At 44.7% G+C, this 25,169-nt stretch overlaps 1 pseudogene; it reads left to right on the plus strand.

Annotated features, from left to right (window-relative positions):
• Window positions 1–89: 89 nt before the first annotated feature.
• Window positions 90–6,765, plus strand: LOC134731110 (high mobility group protein B3-like; annotated as a pseudogene).
• Window positions 6,766–25,169: the final 18,404 nt, after the last annotated feature.

The raw sequence follows: 25,169 nt of genomic DNA on the forward strand, positions 1-25,169 counted from the left end.
TTACTCAGTTCTAAATTTTGTCCTAGACCAGAACATTACCGAATGATGTTTGACCTCCTCACTCATATTGCAATGAGATCCTTTGTACAGAAGAGACCCTAAGTAGGGGTGGGAGAATATTGATAATATTTAACCCGTATTGAGCTATTTCTATGTGTCAGGCACTTTTCTGAGACACTTAAATATAGAAACTAATTTAATCCTGACAATGTCCTTTTAAGAAATGAACTCTTGTATGGGGTGGGACTGTGCAAGGTGGAGCAGCAACAGAGGTGAGGGCTCAGCAGGCAGTCGCAGGATAGGGCTGTGGGAGCCAGGCCACTGAGGTTGGGGCTGACTGAACTCACGGACCTGATACTTTTCTCGAGAAACAAACCAGCTCAAAAGAAAAATGGCATTTGTTGCAACACAAGGAGCCGTGGTGGTTGACCAAACCACTCTGATGAAAAAGTACCTTCAGTTTGTGGTAGCTCTCACAGATGTAAATATAACTGATGAAACAAAGTTAAAAATCATGCAAGAAAGTATTTGCAAGCCTCATGGTGACCTCAAACCAAGAAACATACAATGGATACACAAAAAATAAAAAGTAAGAAACTAAATCATATCACCAGAGAAAATCATCTTCGGTAGAAGACAGGAAGGAAAGAAAGAAGAGAAAACCAGAAAACAACCAGAAAGCAAATAATAAAATGGCAGGAGTAAGTCCCTACTTTCAATAATAACACTGAATGTAAATGAACTAAACTCTCCAATCAAAAGACATAGATTGCCGGAATGGATGTAAAAACAAGACCCATTGATCTACTGCCTGCAAGAAACGCACTTCACCTATAAAGACACAGACAGACTTAAAATAAAGGGATGGAAAAAGATATTCCATGCGAATGGAAACCAAAAAGAGCAGGAGTCACTATACTTATATCAGACAAAAACTATAAAAGACAAAGAAGACCACTATATAATGATAAAGGGGTCAATTTAGCAAGAGGATACAACAATTTAAAATGTATATGCACCCAACACTGGAGCACCTAAACATATAAAGGAAATATTATTAGAGCTAAAAACAGAGATAGACCCCAATACAATAATAGCTGGAGACTTCAACACCACTTTCAGCATTGGACAGATCTTCCAGACAGAAAATCAACAAAGAAAAATCAGACTTAATCTGCACTATAGACCAAATGGATCTAAGAGATATTTACAGAACATTTTATGCAAGAGCTGCAGAATATACATTCTTTTCCTCAGCACACAGATCATTCTCAAGGATAGACCATATGTTAGGTCACAAAATAAGTCTTAAAGCATTCAAAAAAGTTAAAATAATATCAAGCATCTACTCTGACCACAGTGGAATAAAACTAGAAATTAATAACAAAAGGAATTTTGGAAACTATACAATATATGGAAATTAAACAATCCGCTGCTGAATGACCAGTGGGTCAATGAAGAAATTAAGAAGGAAATTGGGCCGGGTGTAGTGGCTCACACCTGTAATTCTAGCACTCTGGGAGGCCTATGTGGGCCAATCCCTTGAGCTCAGGAGTTGAAGACCAGCCTGGGCAACATGACAAAACCCTGTCACTACAAAAACTACAAAACTTAGCTGGGTGTGATGGCATGTGCCTGTATTTCCTCCTGTATTCCCAGGGGGCTGAGGTGGGATGTTAAGGTTGCAGTGAGTCGAGATCACACCACCACACTCCAGCCTGGGTGGCAGAGCCAGACCCTATCTCAAAAAAAAAAAAAGAAAAGAAAAGAAAAGAAAAGAAAAAAAGAAAGAAAGGAAAGAAAGAGAGAAAGAAAAAGAAAAAAGGAAATGAAAAAACTTCTTGAAACAAATAATAATGGAAAAACAACATAACAAAACCTATGGGATACAGCAAAAGCAATACTAAGAGGGAAGTTTATAGCTAAAAGTGCCTACATTGAAAAAGAGGAAAAGCTTCAAATGAATAATCTAACAATGCAGCTTCAAAGACTATAAAAGCAAGAGCAAACCAAACCCAAAATTAGCAGAAGAAAAGAAATAATAAAGATCAGAACACAAATAAATAAAATTGAAATAAAAAAATACAAAAGATGAATGAAACAAAAAGTTGGTTTTTCAAAAAGTTAAACAAAATTGAGACTAGTGAACAATACATTCAGGATGGCTAAAGATGACCCCACAAAACCAAAGAGCAAGATGTCTGCTTCTGCCTTTTTGTGTAGACGTGCAGAGAAGAACATAAAAAGAAAAACCCAGAAGTTCCTGTCAATTTTGCAGAATTTTCCAAGAAGTGCTCTGAGGGGTGGAAGACAATGTATCGAAAGAGAAGTCTAAATTTGATGAAATGGCAAAGGTGGATAAAGTGCACTATGATCAGGAAAAGAAGGATTATGGACCAGCTAAGGGAGGCAGGAAGAAGAAGGATCCTAATGCCCCCAAAATGCCACCGTCTGGATTCTTCCTGTTCTATTCAGAATTCCGCTCCAAGATCAAATCCACAAAACCTAGCATCTCTATTGGAGATGCGGCAAAAAAAAAAAAAAAAAAAAAAAAAAAATGCTGAGTGAGATGTAGAGTAACTTAAATGACAGTGAAAAGCAGCCTTACATCACCCAGGCGGCAAAGCTGAAGGAGAAGTATGATAAGGATGTTGCCGACTCTAAGTCGAAAGGAAAGTTTGATGGTGCAAAGTGTCCTGCTGAAGTTGCCCGGAAAAAGGTGGAAGAGGAAGGTGAAGAAGACAACGAGGGAGAAAAGGAGGAGAAGGAGGAGGATGAATTTAAAAAAAAAAAAAAAAAACCTGTTTATCTGTCTCCTTGTGAATACCTTAGAGTAGGGGAGGGCCGTAATTGACACATTTCTTATTTGAGAAGTGTCTGTTGCCCTCATTAGGTTTAATTACAAAATTTGATCACGATCATATTGTAGTCTCTCAAAGTGCTCTAGAAATTGTCGGTGGTTTACATGAAGTGGCCATGGGTGTCCAGAGCACCCTGAAACTGTATCAAAGTTGTACATATTTCCAAACATTTTTAAAATGAAAAGGCACTCTCATGTTCTCACTCTGCACACTTTGCGGTTGGTGTGACAAGGCATTTAAAGATGTTTCTGGCATTTTTTTTTTTTAATTTGTAAGTTGGTCTTAACTATATGGTAATTGGCTGGAAACCTAAGTTATCAACTGTATATATCTATAGTTTGTAAAAAGAACAAAACAACCAGGACAAACTCTTGAAGCTCTTTGCTTGGGGTTGAGGCTGTGGGGAAGATGCCTTTTGGAAGGGCCATAGCTCAGGGCATGCACTGTGAGACTGGACCTGTTGCCTCTGCAGTGGGCATCCATTTAGCTTCAGGTTGTCTTGTTTCTGTATATTGTGACACAGCATTCAGTGGCGCGATCTCAGCTCACTGCAACCTCCACCTCCCAGGTTCAAGTGATTCTCCTGCCTCAGCTTCCGGAGTAGCTGGGACTACTTTTTAAACAAACTGTAGAACTCTTCATTATTAGCAAAGTGAAGAGCCACTGCATCAATGAAAGTTCAAGAACTTTCTGTACTTAAACACGGTTTGAAATGTTGAGGTTTTTTTTTTTTTTTATATGTTTGGAATGCTAAAATGTTTTTGAAGTAAAGTCTTACATTTAAAAAAAAAGTTAAACAAAATTGACAAATCTTTAACCAGACTAAGAAACAAAGAGAGAAGATACAAATAAATAAAATCAGAAATGAAAAAGGAGACGTTACAACTGATACTTCAGAAATTTAAAGGATCATTAGTGGCTACTATGAGCAAGTATATGCCAATAAATTGGAAAATCTAGAATAAATGGACAAATTCCTAGATACATGCAATCTACCAAGATTAAATTGGGAAGAAATCCAAAACCTGAACAGACCAATAACAAGTAACGAGTTTGAAGCCATAATAAAAAGTCTCCTGTTAACCCATTTATGCCAGAGGTTGCAAATTTTTTGTGTATGAAAAATCAGACCTTGACAATGACCTTGAGCAGTAGGGTATAAATAACTCCTACAAACATAGCATTCCAATAATGGAACTCTAGGCATAAATTGGTTGTTGAAGAAAAGCCGGGGACTTGATGTCTTCACTACTCAATTCCACCAAATGCTTAAAGAACTAATACTAATCCTATTCAAAGTATTCATAAAAATAGAGGAGGAGGGAATACTTCCAAACTCATTCTACAAGGCCAGTATTACCCTGATACCAAAACCAGACACAGACACATTAAAAAAAGAAAAGTACAAGCCAATATTTCTGATGAATATTGACGCAAAACCCTCAGCAAAATACTAGTAAACCTAATTCTACAATACATTAGAAAAAAAATCATTCCTCATATCCAAGTGGGATTTATCCCTGGGATGCAATGATGGTTCAACATATGCAAATCAATCAATGTGATACCTCATATCAACAAAATGAAGGATAAAAACCATACGATCATCTCAATTGATGCTGAAAAAGCATTTGATAAAATTCAGCATCTCTTCATGATAAAAGCCCTCAGAAAACTGGGGATAGAAGGAACATAGCTCAACATAATAACAGCCATATATGACAGACCCACAGCTAGTCTCACACTGAATGGGGATAAACTGAAAGTCTTTCCTCTAAGATCTGGAACATGGATAAAGAAAATGTGGCACATATACATAATGGAGTACTATTCAGCTATTAAATAAGAATGAGATCCAGTCATTTGCAACAACATGAATGGAACTGGAGATCGTTATGTTAAGTGAAATAAGCTAGGCACAGAAAGACAGACATCACATCTTCTCAGTTATTTGTGGGATCTAAAAATCAAAACGTGATGGCATTAGGTGGGGCAAGAAAAAAAATTTTTTTAATTAAAAAAATTAAAATCAAAATGGTAGAACTCATGGACACAGAGAGTAGAAAGATGGTTACTGGAGGTTGGGAAGGATAGTGGGGGGCTGAGGGAAGTTGGAGGTGGTTAATGCTACAAAAAAAATAGAAAAAATGAATAAGACCTACAACTTGATAGCACAAGAGGGTGACAATAGTCAATAACTTAATTGTACATTTTAAAATAAAGAATGTAGCTGGACTGTTTGTAACTCAAAGGATAAATGTTTGAAGGGATAGACACCTCCATGCCCCATGGCGTGCTTATTTCACATTACATACCTGTATCAAAACATCTCATGTACTCCATAAATGTATACAGCTATTGTGTACCCACAATAAAATTTTAAATTTTTATAAAAAGAAAAATTTTTTAAAAGAACTATTGTAATCCTCAGTTAACAGATGGGGGTCAGGTGTGGTGGCTCATCCCGTAATCCCAGCACTTTGGGAGGCTGAGGTGGGTGGATCACCTGAAGTCACGAGTTCAAGACCAGCCTGGCCAACATGGTCAAACCCCGTCTCTACTAAAAATGCAAAAATTAGCCGGGTGTGGTGGCAGACGCCTGTAATCCCGGCTACTCGGGAGGCTGAGGAAGGAGAATCGCTTGAACCCAGGAGGTGGAGGTTGCAGTGGGCCGAGATTGCACCACTGCACTCTAGCCCAGGAAACAAAAGCAAAACTTCATCTCAAAAAAAACAAAAAACAAACAAACAAAAAAAAAACAAAACAAAAAAAAAAGGGCCGGGGGGAACTGAGGCCAGGCAAAGTGGTTCATGCCTGTAATCCCAGCACTTTGGGAAGCCAAGGCAGGAGGATCACTTGAAGCCAGGAATTCGAGACCAGCCTGGGCAACACAGTGAGATAGCCCTTCAAAAAACAAAAAAATTAACAAGGCCAGTAGTCCTAGCTACTCAAAAGGCTAAGGCAAGAGGATCACTTGAACCCAGGAGGTTGAGGCTGCAGTAAGCTATGATCATGCCAGTGCACTCCAGCCTGGATGACAGAGCAAGACTCTGTCCATAAAAACAAACAAACAAAAACAGACAGGGAAATGAAGACACAGAGAGGTTAAGTACCTTGCCACAGACACACAACTAGTGAGTAAGTGTGGCAGCAGTGGTAATTTTCTTTGACTATCCCATATGCTTTCCTTTATACCTACCCTCTTCCTGGGAGGCTGGGCTATGACTAGTTCTAGCCAAAGAAATATGAACGGAAGTAATGTCTGTCACTTCCAAACTGAGGCAGTGAAAAGTCTCCAGGCACAATTCTCCAGTCTCTTCTTTCCCCTGGCATGGAGGAGATATGCAGGCAGTGCAGCTGCAAGATAATGGTGCCTCCAACCACCTAGATTCCCTAAGTGACCATGTGGAGCAGAGCCCCCACTGTCCTGCATGGGGCATGTGGCATGTGGAAGAAACAAATGGTTACTGTGTTCATCACAATTTTTAGGGTTGTCTATCACCATGAGTCTACTAGCCCATCCTGACTAACACATTAGTGGAATTAAGGCTCAAACCCCGCTCTGTCTTAACTGTGGATTCTAAGGTTCAACCTTTAGAGCTTCTGGTTATGTATCTCACCTAGTAATGGTCACAAATATCAGGACAAATTGGGCCTCTTCTCTCCTTCCCCAGCACCCTCAAGCATGGAAGGGACATATCTCATAGAGCCTTTGGGTATCTTTAAGCCTTTATTAGTGTTCCTACTCTCCATCCATTTGGTTCTGGTGAAGCCCATGACGCAGCCTGGCCAATCAGAGAACTGAATCCTTCTAACCTCAGCAACTAGTCCCAAGACTCTAGTTGGTGCAGACAGGGCAAATCCCGGGACTTGTGTAGGATTTACCAGGAAAAGGAGGGCAGTCTCTTCTGCTTATCCTTAATGGGGTATGAACTGATAGCCATTCTGCCACCCTGTGGGAACTAAATGTGAAACCAATATAAGGTGAGCTAAAAGACCAAGAGTAGGTAGAACCATTTGAACCACCGGATTTAGCTGTGTCTGAGCCTAGCTCTACTCAAAACTATCTGTTATTGATCAAGGCAGTCTGAATAGAACTTTTCTGTCACTTGGAACCAAAAGAATTCAGAGTGGTCTCCCCTTGTACCTTCTGTCTGCTGTGTGTTCCAGATTGGGGCAGAAGAGAGACGCCTTGGCACCTGGGTAACCAGGAGCAGGGGGCACCATGCATAGTCACAGAGAAGTATGGAAGAGATGGTGGGCTTGGACACAGCAGGGTTGAGGTGCTGGCAGGGTGCCCACGTGGAGCTGCTCAGCAGGCTGGCAGGAAGTGTGTGTGCAGGTCTGGAGGGTGCAGAAGCCTCTGACCCAGACACAGGAGGTGGAAGCTGAGTGTGTGGGAGGACATGAGGTCATGGAGGGGTGACAAGAAAGAGGACAGAGAATGGAGACCAGAACCTTGGTAAGCAGGAATCTTGCCACAGTGGTAGAGTTAGGAGTGAAGGGCATTCGAGGGGCAGAAGATGTGTGTGGCCTGGGGAAAGCTCCTGAGCCACTCTCCCTCAGTTTCTTTCTCTGTGAAATGGGTTCACAGTGTATACCTGTGCTGTGTTGTAGTGAGGATGGAGAACACATATTGAGCTCTTATCTGAGTGCCCAGAGCTCAACAAACATAAACTGGTATCAGCTAATGGGAGAAGAGAGACAGAATGCCCAGGGTGAATGTGGAAGAGAGTTCTCAGAGTTGCTTCCTTCCTAAAATTCTCCAGCCACTGAACTCACGGTCTGCTGTGCTGAAACTGCCAGTTGCCACCTTGCTCTCTCCACACCCTGGAAGCTCCTTGAATAGGAGCTGGGACTCATTCCCTTTGTATCCAAGAGCTGGCACAGTGCCTGGCACAGAGCATGTACTGCACGAGTGCTTGTCAATCATTAGAGGAAGGAAAGGACTCACCCCAGTGCAGACATCTGCAGAGATGGAGGAAGAGAGAGGCCTGAGAAGGGGTTATTGGATTTGTTCATCAGAAGTCCCTAGTGACTGTTGGCAGTTGGGCATTGAGGGGTTAACAGGGATCCAGAGCTGCTCCAGGTGTCCCTGTCCCCTCCACAAGTCACTCCCCACCACCACCTGCCCCCCAGCAGGTGAAAGAAATTGGGGGAAGGGGAGGATCGGGCTGATTCCTCAATGAGTTTTCTAATGGACAGGCTCCCTCTCTTTCTCTCTCTCAGGCCCAGACTCGCCAACTCTGCCACCCCCTCAATTTGGTAGGGGCTCTTATCTCAGAAGCTGCTGGAAGAATTTGGCATTTTGACCCTATTTCATCACTCCTAGGGCAGTCTGGCAGACAAAGATGATCCACACAGCAGCTGAGCTCATTCACAGAAGCACCGCACACACACAAGGCCCCTCCAAAGTGAGTCCCCCTCCCCCAGTGACCTGCATCTTTATGACACCTGCGCAGGCCTAAGGCACAATGCTGCAGGGTGGATCTGACATGAGTTGGGGGTGGAGGTCCGGACTAGAACTCTGCCTCTTCTGGATCCTGGCCTTGCACAACTTCACTTGCCCTGAGGCCTGACATTGCATCCTTGGGGTTTAAGTCACCTGGGCTGGGAGTGCTCAGTTAAGATGAAAATGCCCCCAGGGTGAAACACAGTCACTGCAGGGAAAAAAGATAAGTCCCACAGCTGAGTCCCTTTGAACCCACACAACTGGGATTTGCTGGAGGGCGAGATGCAGAAAGGGAAGGGAGTGGAAAAGTACTGCAGAAACCTTTCCTTCCTTCACACTTTGGAGTTCCACCTTTCTTTCCTTCAGTAAACATTTACTGGGTGCCAATTCCATACCAGTTGCTTAGCCAGGTGCCAGGGGCACCTAGTCTGTTCAATCCAGTCCCTTGAGGTGAGAGTGAGATGAGATTGTGTATTAATGCCTGAGAACTACAGAGGTTGGAAAGGAGTCATGGGGAAGCCGAGGGACTGGAGGGTCCTTCCCCTGCCTTCCCAACCTCCAGCCACAGCTTTGCTAGCCCACAGTGAGCTGTGATCATACCACTGCACTCCAGCCTGGGCAACAGAGTTAGACCCAGTCTCTAAGAAAAAAAAAAAAATGGTGAGGGGTGAGGAGAGGCTGAGGGGGCACAGAGGAGAGGCTGAGGGGGCACAGAAGGGTCAGAGCTCAGAGTCCCAGGCAGGCCAACAACTGGTGAGAGGGACTTGAAAGGACCTGCTCACGCCTCTCAACCCTCCAGTCCCTGAGGAGTGGGAGGTGACTGGGGGGCCTCCCGGGTAACTTCTCATTGAGGCAATCACAGTCTTCCAGTGCAAAGCATCTCATCAGCCTCACTCCTAAGAGAAGGACTTTCCCTCTTCCCTGTCCCCAGGTGGTTCCCATGGATGCTCCTCTCCTCGCCTCCACACAGGAGAGGAATGAACCTTGTTCCCAGCTGGAACCCCTCTCTGGATTCCAGGTGAACCTCGGAAGGCACAGTTAATGCCCTTCACCTAGATCATTGGTTCTCAAAGTGAGGTGGGAGGATCCATCATATCAGATACCTGGACGCTTATTAGAAAAGTAAATCTTAGAAAAGCAAAGGGGTGGTCCAACACGCCATTTCAACCAGCCCCCAAGTGATTCTGATGCCATCCGCCTGGGAACCATTGGTCGGGAGAACAATTCAGCTAGAATTTTCTGGGTGCCTGGGTGTGGAGTGGGGAGAGGGGAAAAGGAGCATCCCCGTGGCCTGGCTGGTGGCAGCAGGTGGGCTTCTCTGGAAGAAGGAGCTGGTCTGCTTCAGTGCCAGGGGTCTGCCCCTCCCTCGGGCTGGGGATGCTCGTGGTGAGCAGGTGCAGTGGGGAGAGACAGACCGTGGTTTTCAGGAACTTCTTGAAGGGATCTGAAACTCCCAGAACATCAAGAGCCTTTCTTTGAAAAGATTTTAATTTAACACACAATTATCATTTGAATCCACTTTCATTGGAAACATTCAAGCCACACCAAAACAGAGGTAGCAACAAGGAAAAGTCCTTCCTTGATGCCCTCAATGCTACATCCTGTCCAGAAGCAGCCACTGGTACCTGCTTGATGTTTACCCTTCAGGACCTTTGGGGACATTTATATGTACACACAGAAGGACAGTCTGGGTGCTTTTACATAAAGAGGCTAATGGGAGGAGGTTATGCTGGGCAACTCCCTACTCCCTCCCTTTAATAACACATCTGAGAACCTCTGCTTTAAATGCCCGGAGATCCAGCATCAGGCTCTGGGCCTCTTTTCAACAATATCTGGAGGGCGGTGGTTACAGGGGCAAGAAAAAAACATTTTAACACCACGGCAGAGCACCCCACCCTTTTCCTGAATACCTCCACCACCCGCTTTCCATTGCCTACCCTATGACTGCACACACACACACTGACGCTGGTCTGATTTAAGGAAACCCTTCCCAGTCCTCGCCCAGCATGGCAACCCCTGACCTCACAGGCAGCACAGTGCTGAGGCACTGGGGCCTCCTTTTGCTCCAGACAGAAATTCCTTGGCCCGGAGAAGGCCCTCTCTGGAGTCCCAGGACAAATGGGCATTGGAAGGGCTGTGTCACCACTGAGAGCTGTGCGTGTTTGCATGTACATTTACCCTGGGCAGGAGTTCAGAGCTTTCCTTTCGATTCCCAAAGGCCTCTGATACTCTATACAGGATAAAAACCAAGTTGTACATTGATTGCCTCTTAATGGGTTTTCTAATTTACAGTCGAATGCTTGGGAGTCAGCCAGCTGTTGGGAAAATGGTGGCCTCACCCTCCCCGAAAGCTCAGGCCTGGGTACAGGGTGTCCTCTCTCTAAATGGCAGAGCAAGAGGGAGGAAAAGCTGAAGATGAGAGAAAGAATGAGGCAGATGGGCAACCCAAGTGTCCTGGGTGGAACAGTATCCCCCCAACATTCATGTCCTTCCCCAAACCTCAGAATGTGACCTTATGTGGAAATAGGGCATTGCAGATGTGATTAATTTGAGGTTATACTGAGTGGGGTGGGCCCTTAATCCAGTATGACTGGAGTCCTTATAAGAAGAGAGGAGAGGCCGGGTGCGATGGCTCACACCTGTAATCCCAGCACTTTGGGAGGCCAAGGTGGGTGCATCACGAGGTCAGGAGATCGAGACCATCCTGGCTAACACAGTGAAACCTCGTCTCTACTAAAAATACAAAAAATTAGCCAGGCATGGTGGCGGGCGCCTGTAGTCCCAGCTACTTGGGAGGCCGAGACAGGAGAATCATTTGAACCCGGGAGGCGGAGGTTGCAGTGAGCCGAGATCATGCCACTGCACTTCAGCCTGGGCGATAGAGCGAGACTCCATCTAAAAAAAAAAAAAAGAGAGAAAGAGGAGAACGGATGCAGAAGACATCGAGGGGAGAACGCCATGTGAAGATGGAGGCAGAGACAGGAGTGATACCTCTACAAGCAGGGAACGCACAGGGTTGCCGGCAACCACCGGAAGCCAGGAGCGTGGCCTGGAACAGCCCCTCCGTCAGGACTTCCGGCAGGAGACTTGCTGACACCTTGAGTTCAATGCTGGCCCCAGAACTGTGAGAGAAGACATCTCTGTTTTAAGCCACTCACTTGGTTAGTGGTACTTCGTCACAGGAACCCCAGGAAATGCATATACCAAGGTAGGGGTGGCAAAAAGCAGAGCTCAGCCATGGCTTCTGGGGAGATCCTGAAGCCCCCACAGAGTCCCCAGCACTCAGCGCCTGAAAGGGCCAGGTCCCTTTGGGTCAAAGAGTCTGCCCTGTGCTCACTCAGCTGTGCAGGCAGCTCCCAGCTCAGAGAGAGAGTTCCCTAATAAACAGGCAAACCAAACCCATGTTCCCTCCAGGCCCTCGAGTCACCTGCCACTTGGCAATGAGAGGACGTCAGCCCAGTTCCTGGCTGGTGGCTCTGACAGGCGCCCATCTGCTCCGGAAGTGTCCGGCCTGGATAAACAGAGCCAGGCTCTGCCTCCCACGGCTGACCCAGCCAGGTCAAGCGGAAGCCCAGGGCCTCAGGCCTCAGGTCTCCCAGGGCTCACTTTCCACACTGACCTGGTCACAGCTGGCTACCCCAGCAGGAATGGGCATCCCTGGAAAATGGCAGTGAAGACGGGGGGAAGGAAGAGTTGGGGACCTACCTCCCAGGCCACTTCCCTGGATCTCTGCTGGGCCCAGGGTCACTGCCCCTCCCATCTGCCCCCCTCCTCACTCACGCCCACATGAAGCCATCTGCCACCCTTGCCCCCTGGCAGGCACCACAGCCTCATGACTCAGCGCCCAGCCCAGAGCTGCTCTGTGGGTGGCCACTCCGGAACCTTGCAGAGAGGGAGGTGCTGGGAAGGGGGTTTGAGCGGGGGTGGGTGGAGGCAGAAGACACGTGCAGACCCCAGGTGGCTGTTCACAGAGCACCAAGCCCTGACAGCACTGCCTTCATCCGGTTTTGCAGGCAACAACCTCTCCAGCAGAGGTGTTGCCTAAAATACCATGGCCCAATTGAAATGCACCTGATCAGTTCCATTTTTCCCTCCAGGTTTCCCCACCCGTTCTCGAGGTCCTGATCCCAGGCCACGCTGGGACCCTTTCTCCAGTTCCATCTTTGCTTCTTCCTATGCCTTCCCCACCTTTTTGCAGCCCCTGGAACACATCCCTGGAACAGCTTATTCACCCCCACACAACCTTGACTAGATAAAGGCCCACAAAGGTATTAGAGACTTCATGTCATCCTTTGAGCAAGGGGCTTGACCCCAAGTGCCCACCCCAAAACGCCTGTGGTAATGGTGACACCGTAGGTGCCATTCTGGGGAAGGGAGAGAGTGAGGGTGGAGGATGTCACCCCCACAGTGGCAGGGCAAGAGACAGGTCCCTGCCCCAGGCATCTTGGGCAGGTGGCTCCAGGTTCCGTTCTGAGTCAGGCGTTCTTTACACCTGTTGCTTTCGCTCAAGGTGGCTCGGCACCTGGAAGATCAGGATTTGAGGCCAGGCTCCAACCCTGAGGGTGAGGATAGGGCCCGAGTGGGAGCTGTGTTTCCTCTGCTGTTGCTGAGACCCATCCAGAAGTTCACTGCCCCTCTAGAGCCTCTCAGGCCAGAAGGGAGATGTAGCCACTTGGCCTCATAGGTGAAGAGAGGTCCTCAGGATTTGGCCCTGGTTCTGTCCCTTCCCAGGTAGCCCCCTGTGGGGTCAGATTCTCCTGGAGAGCCAGGCAAGGGTGCCCCTACTTCTTCCCAGCCCTGTTCCTTCCTAACCAAGTCTGTGGTCTCCTTTCATTTCTTAATGGTTATTTTAACTGCTGGGAACCTCAAGGAAACAGGCACTGCCTAACAAAAATAAAGAATCCTGGGAAATTTCAAGACACTTCAAAATTGTAGCAGGAAGAGTCCAACCACATTTGAATCCCAGTTCTGCAGTTATGTGTGAACCTGAGCAAGACACCCTCTCCGTGGCTGGGTTTCCTCAATTCTATGACAACAAGGGTACCTGCCCCAAAGGACTGTTTTGATGCTGAAATGAGGCAGAGAATTGTGAAAAGGCACAACTTGAGATAGTCTGTTTCCTTTATAGAAATGGACACAGTTCAGTAACAGCAATAATTAATCATAATCACTGCGACCGTTCCTTTACATGTGCTGTGTTGACATGAGCGTCAAGCATCGTGTGGAGGGTTTCAGCTGCACTAACCTCCCTAAAGTCTGTGTACTTTGATCCAGTCTTTCTTTCCACACTCTATTTCAGGAGACAGTTCAACTCTCCCAGAGGCACCCCTTTCCCGCATTTACACCCTCCCTTTCCCGCTAGGCATTGGGCTATTTTCCAGGCCACCCCCTTCCCCCGACTCCAGGGAGCATCTCCCAGGAACTTGCCCTGCTTCCCAGAGCAGGAAGGTGGGCAGAAAACAGCCCCAGCTGGAAAATCAGAGTACATGTTTCCGTACAACGTCTTCAGAATGATAGACTTCTAGAACAAACAAAAAGCTCCATTCAGGAGCCGCTCTCTATTTTGCCCTGGTACTCCCAGCCTGCCCCACTGCACAGCTGCAGAAAATGTGATTTTCCTGAGGCCACACAGAGAGTAAGCAGCAAAGATTCCAGCAACATGTGGCACTTGCAATGCATGTACTGCATCCATTCACTTAGTAAACACCCACGGTGCTGACGTTATGCTCCACAGATGATCGATACCAAAAAGGCCCATGTGCTCAGGGCATTGACATTCAATGGAGAGGGCTCAGAGCCCAAACAAATCAACAAGGCAATCGCCAAGGCTGAGAAATGCCATGAAGAAAATGCATCCTGGTGGTGTGGGATGGAGGGATAGGTGGATTCAGGGGAGGGAGGCTTCTCTTTACCTAGAGTAGTCAGAGAGGCCTCTCTGAAAGGTGACACTGAGCTGAGAACTGAACGATGAGACACAGCTCAGGGAGGTCTTGGGGAACGGGCGTCATGCTAGGGGAACAGCGAATGCAAAGGTCCTGGTGCAGGAATGTGTTTGTTCTCTTCGAGGAACAGGGCAATCAGTATAGTTGGAGCAGAGCAGGTGAGGAGAGGTGGGAGAGGCAAGGAAGACAGCCTCATAGCCACAGTAATGGGCTTGGATTGGATCCTAACAGCGACGGGCTAGGAGGGTTTCAGGTAGGGCAATGACCATTATGCCTTATGGCCTAGAAAGATCACTCTGGCGGCTGGGAATGGCTCAAAGGGGGCAAGCAGTTCCAAGGAAGCTGTGGTGGCCTGGACCACTGCGCCAGCTGTGAGGTGCAGGGAGGTGAGAGGCAAAGACCTTCAACCTAATGCACCTGAAGCACTTAGCACTGAGCCTGACACCCACTGAATTATGAGTGATGGCCCCTCCAGAGATGGGGGCCTGAGGAGGAGGTGCTGGGGGCTAGATGCGGCCACAGGTAGCAGTGACAGGCCCTGGGGAGACTGCCTTTCCTGGGCTTAAGACTACAGGCAGCCTCCAGAGGTAGCAAGTGGCGGCCGACTCTGTGGAGCCCACATCCTACTTTGGTTCTCTGAAGCCTGTGTCATCTTCCCATTCTTCAAAGGTCATTCTCAGAGCCACTCTCTGTGACATAGAAGCATTCTAGAAATAAAAACCTGCCAGTAATTAGAATGGAAGTAGCTTACATACTTTTTATATTCCAAAATTATGTTTAAATTATACAAACGCATAAAAATTTCAAGTGCAAGAGCACACAGTGAAAAATAATTCTCCCTCCACCTCTGTCCTCCCTCCCTGGAAAAAATTCTGTTTTCTACACATTCTTTTTCCAGAAATATTCTCAGCACACACACACACACACACACACACACAAAATTACATCCTATTTTTAAACATAAAGATAAGATCACATATATACTGTCTTGTACCCTTTTTCACACACACAAAAATATTTCTTGAAGATCATTTCATACCAGTCCATGGATCACAATCTCATTCTTTTTAGTGGGTACATAGTATACCATAGAATAGCTGTGTTAGAGAGGAAAGTGGGAATTTAGATGGCTTCCGGGATTAACCACTGTAAGGAATGTCACAGAAAACCTCCCCATATGTAGTCTTTGGTATTTTCATTGCACAAATTCCTGGAAGTGGAATTAATGGTTCAAAAGATAAATTACAGTTTTTGTTTTCACAAATACTGACAAATTGCTCTTGGGAACAGTTGGATTAATTCACCCTGACCCCCACCGCCAGCTGACTCTGAGGGCATGCCCTTCACAATGTCAGCATAGGCATGGTCCAAATGTTTCATCGTTGCCAGTCTCATGACACCTTACAATATTTTTTTTTTGAGGCAGAGTCTTGCTCTGTCACCCAGGCTGAAGTACAGTGGCTTGATCTTCGCTCACTGCAACCTCCCACTCCTAGGTTCAAGTGATCCTCCTACCTTAGCCTCCCGAGTAGCTGGAACTACAGGCACACGTCTCCACGCCTGGTAATTTTTATTTTTGTATTTTTGGTAGAGACGGGATTCCTCCATGTTGCCCAGGTTGGTCTCAAACTCCTGAGCTCAAGCAATCCTCCCACCTTGGCCTCCCAAGGGATTGCAGGCATTAACCACTACACCTGGCCTGTAACCGTACTTTTTAAGTGTAAGCACACCTGTATAGGTGTTGTGGGAGTTATCACCCCCATTTTGTAGACCAGGAAGCACATGACGCCCACCCCAGGGCACAAAGCCAGTGGGGTGGAAAGCAGGGACCAGGTGAGGGAGTGGCTGCCTCCACAGATGCTAGGACTCTGGCAGTCAAGACAGGGTACACAGGTCGGAAGCCAAGAGACAGGGCAATGGTCAGGTCCGTAAACCCACTCCACCAGGACTAGGGACACAGAACTGTCTATTTTGTACCCCTGCCTGTGCCAGCCTGAGGCCTGGATGTGGGTGTCGATTAGCCATACTAGGGCAATGGGAAGTAGGCCACTTGCTGGAGGAGTAGAGAGCTTAGGAGTAGAGATAAGAAGTTTCCTTTCTTCCCACCATGAACAGGTTGGCGGTTGCAAAACAGGAAAATGCAGGCTCCATTAAAAGGAGAGACAGAAAAAGAGAGGCCCCTGTCAATAAACCACAGTAGCCAAATGAACCTAAGTTTAGCATCACTCTCTAAGCCTGTATGGGAGCCTCTTGACTGCTGATTCTTCTAATGGGCTCCACTTCCGTGAACTCAAAGGTAATGGAATGAGTTTCAGCAAAAACTATGTTCTAAATAAAGCAATACAATCAGAGCTGCTGACCTTCGACAGAAAACTCTTCTTATAGGCCTTGGACTTGAAGTAAAGAATGTGCTCTTTGTGAGGGTGCATTTGTATGTGTGTGTGTGTGTGTGTGTGTGTGTGTGTGTGTGTGTGTGAGAAGACTGAATTTCAGGCATGGCTGAAAACAGTAAAAAAAAAAGTTCTATCATGTTACTAGGACTTGCTTGTTTGAAAAAAAGAAAAAAAAAACCTTAAAGGAAAATGTTAGTGTAAAGAGGGCAGGGAAACATGGCTGTTTTGAAACCAATATCAGGGCCCATATGGGTGTAGGATTTATTATTCATAGATAGGATTTCCGTGGGTTTTCAAGGCTGGCCTCCAAGGCTCATGCAACCTCCCCCTCCTGGGTTTAAGTGACCCTCCTACCTCAGACTCCCGAGTAGCTGGAACTACAGGCATGAGTCCCCACGCCTGGTTATCATTATTATTATTATTATTATTATTTTGTATTTTTGGTAGAGATGGGGTTTCACAATATTGCCCATGCTGGTCTCAAAATCCTGATTTCCTGATTTTTAGCAATCAGGAAAGTCTCCTACAGAGTGCTCCAGCAGAGCCAGGCATGAGGCCCCTAAAACAGGCATACTAGAAGATTGTGTCCAGGCAGAGAGGGCTTGCTGAGCACTGCGGGTCACAATCAAGGGGGCATGAAGGCCCCCAGGGGTCCCAGATGATTGGATCAAAGAAGCCCAGAGCCTATGGCCATCACTTGCCAGTCTGAGATGCTGGAGTTTCAGTCGTTCATCTTTCTGAGTGAAGATGGTGTCCATTCATTCCACTGTCTCAGGCAGCCAATAAATAAATTATTTTTTAGCCCACTACAAATCAGAGACTGTGCTGGGGCACTAGTGGTGGTGAGAGGTTGGTGATGGGGGCTTTTACAGGGGTGGTGGGGAGTATAAGTGGCTTTGGAAAACAACTGGGCATTATCTTTTAACACTGAAGTTGCACACACCAATGACCCAGCAATTACTTCCACTCCTAAGATTATGCCCTGAAAACTCTTGCATATGTATGAAAAACCTTCACAAGGATCTTCAAAGAAGCATTGTTCATAATTGTAAAATTATGAAAATCCCAGATATCCTTTGACTTGAGAAGGAATGAATTGAGATCTCTTCCCACAATGTAATGTTATGCAGCAGTGAGAAATGAATGTACTAGAGTTACATGCAATCAGATGGATGACAGCCGGGCATGGTGGCTCACGCCTGTAATCCCAACACTTTGGGAGGCTGAGGCAGGTAGATCACTTGAGCCCAGGAATTTGAGACCAGCCTGGCCAACATGGTGAAACCCTGTCTCTACAAAAACTATGAAAATTAGGCCAGGCACAGTGGCTCATGCCTGTAATCCCAGCACTTTGGGAGGCCAAGGCGGGCAGATCACCTGAGGTTAGGAATTCGAGACCAGCCTGACCAACATGGTGAAACCTCGTCTCTATTAAAAATACAAAAATTAGCCGAGCGTGGTGGCAGGCACTTATAATCCTAGTTACTCAGGAGGCTGAGGCAGGAGAATCGCTTGAATCCAGGAGGTGAAGGTTGCAGTGAGCCGAGATCGTGCCACTGCACTCCAGCCTGGGTGACAGGGCAAGACTGTCTCAAAAAAGCAAACAAACAAACAACAACAGCAACAACAACAACAACAACAACAAACAAACAAAACAAAAAAACCCCAGAAACTTAGAAATGCTAGTTCCTAGGGTTTTTTTATAATTAAAAAATTTTTTTTCAAGATGAATGAATCTTGAAACAAATGATGCATGAAAAAAACGAATTTCAGAAGACAACAATACACTATGCCATTTTTTCTAAAGCTTAAAAATAAGCAAAGATAAACCTTTTCTAAAGAAATCATATAAACGTCTTAAAACGTTTTTAGAGCAAGCGATTTTGAGCATCAAGTTTAGGACACTTGTTACCCCAGAGGGGCAAACAGAATATGGGATGGGGAGGTGCCAGAATATGGGATGGGGAGGTGCCCACAGGTAGGGTCAATGGTTTCAGTCACATTCTAGTTGTTGGGCCACATAGTAGGTTACAAGCCTTTGTTTCATTATGTTTTATTAATTACAAGTATTCTTTTATACAAAAAAAAAACTTCTTTTTTTTTTTGAGACAGAGTCTCGCTCTTTCACCCAGTCTGGAGTGCAGTGGCGTGATCTCGGCTCACTGATAGCTTTGCCTCCCGGGTTCACGCCATTCTCCTGCCTCAGCCTCCCGAGTAGCTGGGATACAGGCGCCTGCCACCATGCCTGACTAATTTTTTGTATTTTTAGTAGAGACGGGGTTTCACCGTGTTAGCCAGGATGATCTCGATCTCCTGACCTCGTGATCCGCCCGCCTCGACCTCCCAAAGTGCCGGGATTACAGGCGTGAGCCACCGCACCCGGCCAAAAAACAACATTTTAAAAGAAAGAAATACTGCATTACTCCTGCTGTGAAGGAGAATGCTATCTATTTGAGAAGCCAGATGCACAAACCAACAAAAAAGGCATTTTGTATGTCAAAATACAAGACTAGATCTCTATGAATGTCAATACATGTTTGGACTCTGTTTTTTTTTAGACATTTGCAACATTTAATGTGAAATTGTAATTGTTTCATATTGTTTCCTGAAGATATTGATACAGTATAGGTCAAATGAAACACCAAAAGTAGAATAGAAGAGGCAGTATATGTACATCCTTTAGTATAGCGTATACCTTTAGAAGTTTTTTTTTTTTTTTTAGATGGAGTCTCGCTCTGTCGCCCAGGCTGGAGTGTGATGGTGTGATCTCGGCTCACCGCAAGCTCCGCCTCCCGGGTTCACGCCATTCTCCTGCCTCAGCCTCCGGAGTAGCTGGGACTACAGGCGCCCGCCAACACGCCCGGCTAATTTTTTGTATTTTTAGTGGAGACAGGGTTTCACCATGTTAGCTAGGATGGTCTCGATCTCCTGACCTCGTGATCCGCCTGCCTCGGCCTCCCAAAGTGCTGGGATTACAGGCGTGAACCACCGCACCCAGCCTCTCTTTTTTTTTTTTTTTAAATATATATACATACTTTAAGTTCTAGGGTACGTGTGCACAGCATGTAGGTTTGATACATAGGTATACATGTGCCATGTTGGTTTGCTGCACCCATCAACTCGTCATTTACATTAGGTATTTTTCCTAATGCTATCCCTCCTCCAGCCTCCCACCCACTGACAGGCCCCAGTGTGTGATGTTGCCCACCCTGTGTCCAAGTGATCTCATCATTCAATTCCCACCTAAGAGTGAGAACATGCAGTGTTTGGTTTTCTGTCCTTGTGATAGTTTGCTCAGAATGATGGTTTCCAGCTTCACCCATGTCCCTATAAAGGACATGAACTCATCCTTTTTTATGGCTGCATAGTATTCCACGGTGTATATGTGCCATATTTTCTTAATTTGTGTGTCATTGATGGACATTTGGGTTGGTTCCAAGTCTTTGCTATTGTGAATAGTGCCGCAATAAACATAAGTGTGCATGTGTCTTTATAGTAGCATGATTTATAATCCTTTGGGTATATACCCAGTAATGGTATTGCTGGGTCAAATGGTAATTCTAGTTCTAGATCCTTGAGGAATCGCCACACTGTCTTCCACAATGGTTGAACTAATTTACATTACCACCAACAGTGGAAAAGCATTCCTATTTCTCCACATCCTCTCCAGCATCTGTTGTTTCCTGACTTTTTAATGATTGCCATTCTAACTGGTGTGAGATGGTATCTCATTGTGGTTTTGATTTGCATTTCTCTAATGACCAGTGATGATGAGCATTTTTTCATGTGTCTGTTGGCTGCATAGATGTCTTCTTTTGAGAAGTGTCTGTTCATATCCTTTGCCCACTTTTTGATGGGGTCGTTTGTTTTTTTCTTGTAAAGTTGTTTGAGTTCTTTGTAGATTCTGGATATTAGCCCCTTGTCAGATGGGTAGATTGCAAAAATTTTCTCCCATTCTGTAGGTTGCCTGTTCACTCTGATGGTAGTTTCTTTTGCTGTGCAGAAGCTCTTTAGTTTAATTAGATCCCATTTGTCTATTTTGGCTTTTGTTGCCATTGCTTTTGGTGTTTTAGTCATGAAGTCCTTGCCCATGCCTATGGCCTGAATGGTATTGCCTAGGTTTTCTTTTAGGATTTTTATGGTTTTAGATCTAACATTTATTTATTTATTTTTAGTTTAGTTTAGTTTTTTGAGACCGAGTCTCACCCTGTCACCCAGTCTGGAGTGCAGTGGTGCAGTGGCGTGATCTCAGCTCACCACAACCTCTGCCTCCCAGGTTCAAGTGATTCCCCTGCCTCAGCCTCCCGAGTAGCTGGGATTACAGGCACCTGCCACCATGCCCAGCTAATTTTTTGGGTATTTTTAGTAGAGACAGGATTTCACCATATTAGCCAGGATGGTCTCATTTCATGACCTCATGATCCGCCCACCTCGGCCTCCCAAAGTGCTGGGATTATAGGCGTGAGCCACCACGCCCAGCCATGTCTAACATTTAAGTCTTTAATCCATCTTGAATTAATTTTTGTATAAGGTGCAAGGAAGTGACCCAGTTTCAGCTTTCTAGATATGGCTAGCCAGTTTTCCCAGCACCATTTGTTAAAAAGGAATCCTTTCCCCATTTCTTGTTTTTGTTAGGTTTGTCAAAGATCAGATGGTTGTAGATGTGTGGTGTTATTTCTGAGGCCTCTGTTCTGTTCCATTGGTCTATATCTCTGTTTTGGTATGAGTACCATGCTGTTTTGGTTACTGTAGCCTTGTAGTATAGTTTGAAGTCAGGTAACGTGATGCCTCCAGCTTTGTTCTTTTTGCTTAGGATAGTCTTAGCAATGAGGGCTCTTTTTTGGTTCCATATGAACTTTAAAGTAGTTTTTTCCAATTCTGTGAAGAAAGTCATTGGTAGCTTGACGGGGATGGCACTGAATCTATAAATTACTTTGGGCAGTATGGCCATTTTCATGATATTGATTCTTCCTATCCATGAGCATGGAATATTCTTCCATTTGTTTGTGTCCTCTTCTATTTTGTTGAGCAGTGGTTTGTAGTTCTCCTTGAAGAGGTGCTTCACATCCCTTGTAATTTGGATTCCTAGGTATTTTATTCTCTTTGTAGCAATTGAGAATGGGAGTTCACTCATGATTTGGCTCTCTGTTTGTGTGTTAATGATGTATAGGAATACTTGTGATTTTTGCACATTGATTTTGTATCCTGAGACTTTGCTGAAGTTGCTTATCAGCTTAAGGAGATTTTGGGCTGAGACAATGGGGTTTTCTAAATATACAATCATATCATCTGCAAACAGGGACAATTTGACTTCCTCATTTCCTAATTGAATGCTCTTTATTTCTTTCTCTTGCCTGATTGCCCTGGCCAGAACTTCCAACACTATATTGAATAGGAGTGGTGAGAGAGGGCATCCCTGTCTTGTACCGGTTTTCAAAGGGAATGCTTCCAGTTTTTGCCCATCCAGTATGGTATTGGCTGTGGGTATGTCATAAATAGCTCTTATTATTTTGAGATACATTCCATCAATACCTAGTTTATTGAGAGTTTTTAGCGTGAAGGGCTGTTGAATTTTGTCAAAAGGGTTTTCTGCATCTATTGAGATAATCGTGGTTTTTGTCATTGGTTCTGTTTATGTGATGGATTACATTTATTGATTTGTGTATGTTGAACCAGCCTTGCATCCCAGGGATGAAGCCGACTTGATCGTGGTGGATAAGCGTTTTGATGTGCTGCTGGATTCGGTTTACCAGTATTTTATTGAGGATTTTTGCATCAATGTTCATCAGGGATATTGGTCTACAATTCTCTTTTTTTGTTGTGTCTCTGCCAGGCTTTGGTATCAGGATGATGTTGGCCTCATAAAATGAGTTAGCGAGGATTCCCTCTTCTTCTATTGATTGGAGTCGCTTCAGAAGGAATGGTGCCAGCTACTCTTTGTACCTCTGGTAGAATTCGGCTGTGAATCCGTCTGGTCCTGGACTTTTTTTGGTTGGTAAGCTATTAATTATTGCCTCAATTTCAGAGCCTGTTATTGGTCTATTCAGAGATTCAGCTTCTTCCTGGTTTAGTCTTGGGAGGGTGTATGTGTCCAGGAATTTATCCATTTCTTCTATATTTTCTAGTTTATTTGCATAGAGGTATTTATAATATTCTCTGATGGTAGTTTGTATTTCTGTGGGATTGGTGGTGATATCCCCTTTACCATTTTTTTTATTGTGTCTATTTGATTCTTCTCTCTTTTCTTCTTTATTAGTCTTGCTAGCAGTCTATATATTTTGTTGATCTTTCAAGAAACCAGCTCCTGGATTCACTGATTTTTTTTGAAGGGTTTTTGTGTCTCTCTTTCAGTTCTGCTCTGATCTTAGTTATTTCTTGCCTTCTGCTAGCTTTTGAATGTGTTTGCTCTTGCTTCTCTAGTTCTTTTAATTGTGATGTTAGGATGTCGATTTTAGATCTTTCCTGCTTTCTCTTGTGGGCATTTAGTGCTATAAATTTCCCTCTACACACTGCTTTGAATGTGTCTCAGAGATTCTGGTACATTGTGTCTTTGTTCTCATTGGTTTCAAAAACATCTTTATTTCTGCCTTCATTTCGTTATTTACCCAGTAGTCATTCAGGAGCAAGTTGTTCAGTTTCCATGTAGTTGTGTGGTTTTGAGTGAGTTTCTTAATCCTGAGTTCTAATTTGATTGCACTGTGGTCTGAGAGACAGTTTGTTGTGATTTCTGTTCTTTTACATTTGCTGAGGAGTGTTTTACTTCCAATTATGTGGTCAATTTTAGAATAAGTGCGATGTGGTGCTGAGAAGAATGTATATTCTTTTGACTTGAGGTGGAGAGTTCTGTAGATGTCTATTAGGTCTGCTTGTTGCAGAGCTGAGTTCAGATCCTGGATATTCTTATTAACCTTCTGTCTCGTTGATCTGTCTAATATTCATAGTGGGGTGTTAAAGTCTCCCATTATTATTATGTGGGAGTCTAAGTCTCTTTGTAGGTCTCTGTGGACTTGCTTTATGAATCTGGGTGCTCCTGTATTGGGTGAGTATATATTTAGGATAGTTAGCTCTTCTTGTTGAGTTGATCCCTTTATCATTATGTAATGGCCTTCTTTGTCTCTTTTGATCTTTGTTGGTTTAAAGTCTGTTTTATCAGAGACTAGGATTGCAACCTCTGCTTTTTTTTTGCTTTCCATTTGCTTAGTAGATCTTCCTCCATCCCTTTATTTTGAGCCTATGTGCGTCTCTGCATGTAAGATGGGTCTCCTGAATACAGCACACGGATAGGTCTTGACTCTATCCAATTTGCCAGTCTGTGTCTTTTAATCGGGGCATTTAGCCCACTTACATTTAAGGTTAATGTTGTTATGTGTGAATTTGATCCTGTCATTATGATGTTTGCTGGTTATTTTGCCCATTAATTGATGCAGTTTCTTCTTAGCATCAATGGTCTTTACCATTTGGCATGTTTTTGCGGTGGCTGGTACCGGTTTTTTCTTTCCATGTTTAGTGCTTCCTTCAGGAGCTCTTGTAAGGCAGGCCTGGTGGTGACAAAATATCTCAGCATTTGCTTGTCTGTAAAGGATTTTATTTCTCCTTCACTTATGAAGCATAGTTTAGCTGGCTATGAAATTCTGGGTTTAATACTATTTTCTTTAAGAATGTTGAATATTGGCCCCCACTCTCTTCTGGCTTGTAGAGTTTCTGCCGAGAGATCAGCTGTTAGTCTGATGGGCTTCCCTCTGTGGGTAACTTGACCTTTCTCTCTGGCTGCACTTAACACTTTTTGCTTCATTTCAACCTTGGTGAATCTGAGAATTACGTGTCTTTGGGTTGCTCTTCTCAAGGAGTATCTTTGTGGTGTTCTCTGTATTTCCTGAATTTGAATGTTGGCCTGCCTTGCTAGGTTGGGGAAGTTCTCCTGGATAATATCCTGAAGAGTGTTTTCCAACTTGGTTCCATTCTCCCCATCACTTTCAGGTACACCAATCAAATGTAGATTTGGTCTTTTCACATAGTCCCATATTTCTTGGAGACTTTGTTCGTTTCTTTTTATTCTTTTTTCTCTAACCTTGTCTTCTTGCTTTATTTCATTAATTTGATCTTCAATCACTGATACCCTTTCTTCCACTTGATCATATTGGCTATTGAAGCTTGTGTATGCATCACGAAGTTCTCGTGCCGTGGTTTTCAGCCCCACCAGGTCATTTAAGGTCTTCTCTACACTGTTTATTCTAGTTAGCCATTGGTCTAATCTTTTTTCAAGGTTTTTAGCTTCCTTGCAATGGGTTCGAACATCCTCCTTTAGCTCAGGGAAGTTTGTTATTACCAACCTTCTGAAGCCTACTTCTGTCAACTCGTCAAAGTCATTCTCCATCCAGCTTTGTTCCGTTGCTGGCAAGGAGCTGCGATCCTTTGGAGGAGAAGAGGCACTCTGAATTTTAGAATTTTCAGCTTTTCTCGTCTAGTTTCTCCCCATCTTTGTGGTTTTATCTACCTCTGGTCTTTGATGTTAGTGACCTGC

Source organism: Pan paniscus, chromosome 8 (genome assembly GCF_029289425.2).
Source record: "Pan paniscus chromosome 8, NHGRI_mPanPan1-v2.0_pri, whole genome shotgun sequence".
NCBI lineage: Eukaryota > Metazoa > Chordata > Mammalia > Primates > Hominidae > Pan > Pan paniscus.